Raw genomic sequence first — 4,831 nt, 5'->3', positions numbered from 1 at the left:
CCTGCGCCGCCATCTTCTTCCTTCTTCTTTAATCAAGAAAATAAATAACAGAAATCCTATTTCTATTAATTAATTACATTCTTGATCAAATCCTATACAATCAGTCTAGAAAATAAAAAAAATTATTTATAGACCGAATTGAATAAAAATAAATGAAAAAGGGTGCGTAGACCATCTGCGGCAAATCTGCACTGTGATCTCCAGGTTCGAACAGTCCATTAACAAGAAACCATTTCTTGAAAAATTAATTTCAGATCAATCACCCTTAACAAGAAACCATTTCTTGAAAAAAAGAAAGCAATCTGCACAAATCTTGGCAGAACATCTTCTGTCCATCTGCGCAGGGTCAAATCTGATTTTCTTTTGGTTCAAGATTCGAACCTGGCTCTGATACCACTAAAAGAATGGTAGGATCCATCTAATGGACGCCAATAAGGTTGCGGAATGGGTGGGCGAATTTCAAAAATTTTCCTACCTTCTTCCAACTGGGAATATGTTTTGGGTTTTGATAGATTCGGCCTGCACAGAAGTCAAAATCGGGCCCAAAGTCGAAGCGGATCCATAGTAAATCCCAGCTCACAGCTGAAGCTCAATTCACAGAAAATCCTTGTAGAAACCCAACTTATTAAAGCAGGCCACTCGAATTCAAAAATCCAGAGTCCTCTTAGATTTGACTTCTAAATGTAATTCTAGAAAGTTAAAGAAAATTGAGATCATTAGATAAGAGATAAGATAAGATAGGATAGGATCAGTTTAGAACTAACTTGGATTATCCATTCTAGAAATAACTCCAAGTAATTGTAACAGCTCCTCCCCTAAATTATATCAAGGGTTGGGCGTACCAGCTCCTGGCATCAATCAATGATTGAATCGATCATTTACTAAAGTTCCCTCTGAATTAATCAAGAAGATCATCAAGAAAACTTCAAGAAGGAGATCAACAAGAAGGAGGTGGCGACAAGAAGAAGAGGAGATCTCAGCTCCAAGGGTGAAATCATGAGCTCTTTCTTTCCTCTTGTTTGCTTTATTTCCTTTATTATGAACTGATTTATTTGTAGATAGGGTTGTGGAAAGCCTAACCATGACAGTGAATATATTTTTATTAATATGATTCTTTCAAGATCGTGATTGCCATATAGTCTATGAGTTATTTGCTTAATGCGATTAGGAATGGCCATCTCTTAAATGATTAGGTTTATATGAATGAATCGGGAGAGGAATTCATATATTAGACCACATAATTCATGGTGTGAATTGAATGGTATATAAGGATATATACACATGATTCATCTGAATGTATAAGTTTTTCTTGCACTTAATGCATTTCTATCTTGAGAACTCTAGTCGAGGGATCGAGGGGTGACTTGATAGAAGTAGGTTTAATATATTTTGAGAAAGAATATTAAATAAAATTGGAAAAACTTCAGCTTATGGGAATGACAAATTATCTTGGTTAATCTCATCCATTAATATTCATTGGAATGGTTAGGCGGACCAATGGTCCTAGCGATTTCAATTAATCATTGCATATTCAGTTATTGATTACCCTTGCTTTTATTTTCTTTTTCTATTTTTAATTTTTAGTAGTTCTTATTGTTGAATCTGATTTTCGGTTGTCCAAATATCTAAGGAAGGTTGTAGTTCTAATACTTATTTTGTTAAATTTTCGTGGGAACGATATTTTTATACTACTTGATAACTAGTGCACTTGCTAGGGTTATATTTATAGCTATCAAGTTTTTGGTGCCGTTGCCGGGGATTTAATCTTAAAAATAATATTAGAACTTGTTAGCCTTGGTTAATTTGGATTTTATTTCTATTTTTATTTTTTTATTTTATTTGTTCGAATTCTTGCTTTGTTCAGATTTACTAGTGCTTGACACACACTAGAAGAGAAGGACTAGCAGAATTCGATCCTGAAATTGAGAGAACCCTTCGCTTATTGCAAAGAGCTAACAGAGGTAAAGTGAGAGAGGAGGTTGAAATTGGCGAACCAGCAGTAGAAATTGAGGAAGATTTGGCAGAAGCAAATCGCACCCTTTTGGACTATGCTTGTCCAACAATTGATGGGGCTACCTCCAGCATTTGCAAGCCCACAATTCAGGCCAATAATTTCAAAATCAAGCCTGCAATTATCCAAATGATTCAAATGAGTATTTAATTTAGTGGGTTACCAAGTGATGATCCTAATGCACATATTGTTAACTTCCTAGAAATATGTGATACATTTAAACATAATGGAGTTAGTGATGATGCTATTAGGCTTAGATTATTTCCATTTTCATTGCGTGATAGAGCTAAAGATTGGCTTAACTCACTCCCTGCAGGAAGCATCACCACTTGGAATGACTTGACCCAAAAATTCTTGGCTAAGTATTTTCCACCCTCTAAAACAGCAAAGTTAATTAATGATATCACTACTTTTGCTCAATTAGAGAGGGAATCTTTGTATGAAGCATGGGAATGATTCAAAGAGATGCTTAGGAAGTGTCCTCACCATGGGATACCAACTTGGCGTCAAATCCAAACCTTTTATAATGGTATCACCCCCTCTAATCGCTCCATTATTGATGCAGCTGCAGGTGGCACAATCATGAGGAAAACACCAGAGGAAGCTTATGATCTAGTTGAAGAAATGGTGTCGAACAGCTACCAATGGAGTAATGACCAAACTGATCGAAGGGGAGTACACCATATCGATTCTTTTGCAGCTTTATCTGCACAACTTGCTAGTCTGAATAAAAAATTAGATACTCTTAATGTTGCAGCAATAAATACATCATCTAGCAATCCATGTGATTTCTATGGCCAATTAGGACATATTAATTCTGACTGTCCATTAGGTAATCCTTTTGCTTCACCTGAAAGTGCTAATTTTATTTCTCATGGTGGTAGGTCGAATTTCAACCCCTATTCGAACACATACTACCCAGGGTGGAGGAGTCATCCAAATTTTTCATGGAACATGGGATTTCAACAACAGCCGCCCCCATAAGAGAAGAAGGGTAATTTAGAAGAGTTGATTTCTAAGTTCATTAATGTTGCTGAAACAAAATTTCAAGAACATGAAAAAAGATTCTCGAGTCAAGTAGCATCAATTAAGAACTTAGAAATCCAAGTGGAGCAGATTGTTAATATGTTATCAGAAAGAAAAAGAGGGACGACTGCCTAGCAACACAGAGAAAAATCCAAGGAAGCAAGTAAATGTCATTGCTTTAAGAAGTGGGAAAACAATTGGCGAGACCTAGAAATGATGACTAGAAAGCTGAAGAGGACGATCCACGGAAGGAGGCCGAAGGGAGTACACCTAAACTGAATTTAGATGCTATCAAACTTCCTCTCCCCTACCCCAAAAGAGTTTTTGAAAGCTAATCTAGATAAACAATTTGAGAAATTTTTAGAAGTGTTTAAAAAGATTCATATTAACATCCCTCTTCTTGATGTATTGTCACAGATGCCGAAATATGCCAAATTCTTGAAGGACGTGATGTCAAACAAAAGGAAATGGGAGGAATGTGAGACAGTGAACTTAAATGAAGAGTGTTCAACCATCCTTCAAAATAAATTGCCTCCAAAGCTTAAGGATCTAGGGAGTTTTTCTATACCTTGCACCATAGGGAATACTGAATTTGAAAAGCTTTATGTGATTTGGATGCTAGTATAAATTTAATGCCTTACTCTAATTTTGAAAAACTCAGATTGCATGAACTAACATCTACAACTATTACCCTGCAATTAGCTGATCAAAGCATTAAATACCCTAGGGGAATAGTAGAAGATGTTTTAGTTAAAGTAGGTAATTTCATCATTCCTATTGATTTCATTGTGTTGGATATGGAGGAAGTAGGACAATGCCATTGATTCTAGGAAGACCCTTTCTTGCTACTGGTAATGCCTTAATGTACAAAATGGTCTACTTATTCTTAGAATCAATGGTGAAGAAGTGGTGTTTAACATATTTCAAACCATGAAGTATCCCAACACAAGTGAACATGAAATATATGTAAGTGATTGTATAGATGTTTGGGCGGCTGAGATTAACTCATCAAAGTTAGATGATCCCTTTGAAAGTTGCATTCTTAATTCATGTAAAAACATGCAGGTCATGGAGGAAGAAACAAATGAGGTATTGAACTATTTGGAGGTCGGCCAGGAAAGGGTGCAAGCCAAGACAAGGTAATGCTCATTATATTATGTTGCTGATTTCTAATAAGAGACCGTTACCCTCTATTTTGCAGGCCCCTATTCTAGATTTGAACCCGCCCATGATGGACAAAAGGGGAGCACACTGAAAGCTGCAACCACGAGAGTTAGAGGATCCGATTCATGATTATTAAAACTAGGGAAGTTTGTTTTTCCTTTTTCTTTTTGTTTTTACATTTCTAGTTTAGTTTTTTTGCCCTTTCTTTGCATTTAACCTCACATTGGGGACAATGTAAGTTTTAAGTGTGGGGGAGGGGATTTAGGATTTAGGTTGTGTTTTAAAATTTGATTTAGGTCGTATTTTTCTGCAAAAAAAAAAAAAGACTCAACTCTTTTGGAATCAATTGAAATAATATTCTAGGAAAATTCTTGTGGACCTAGTAATGAGGTACAATTAAGAAGTACATGACCTATCTGAAGCCATTTCCAGTTAAGCTAGTCCTAAATTTAGGTTTAAGTAAATATGGTGAATATTTTTGGTAGGATGGAGCATAAAATGCACCTACTAGCCAGCAATTCAAATAGTAGGATGGAGCATAAAATGCACCTACTGACCAAGTAATCCTAAAAGTGAGGTGGAGCATAAAATGCACTCACTTCCACCAAGGAGAGAAAAAGAAAAAAAAAA

The 4,831-nt window shown here is 35.9% G+C and overlaps 1 non-coding gene across 1 annotated transcript; it reads right to left on the bottom strand.

Annotated features, from left to right (window-relative positions):
- Positions 1-2,398: 2,398 nt before the first annotated feature.
- Positions 2,399-2,505, bottom strand: LOC148790438 (small nucleolar RNA R71). The gene has a single exon (XR_016078966.1). It is a non-coding gene; the product is annotated as a small nucleolar RNA R71 (small nucleolar RNA).
- Positions 2,506-4,831: the final 2,326 nt, after the last annotated feature.

Source organism: Nelumbo nucifera, chromosome 7 (genome assembly GCF_055504915.1).
Source record: "Nelumbo nucifera cultivar China Antique chromosome 7, China Antique-T2T, whole genome shotgun sequence".
In the NCBI taxonomy this organism is placed as follows: domain Eukaryota; kingdom Viridiplantae; phylum Streptophyta; class Magnoliopsida; order Proteales; family Nelumbonaceae; genus Nelumbo; species Nelumbo nucifera.
The sequence above is the reverse complement of the archived record's forward strand: the minus strand, read 5'-3'. Positions and strand labels throughout refer to the sequence as shown.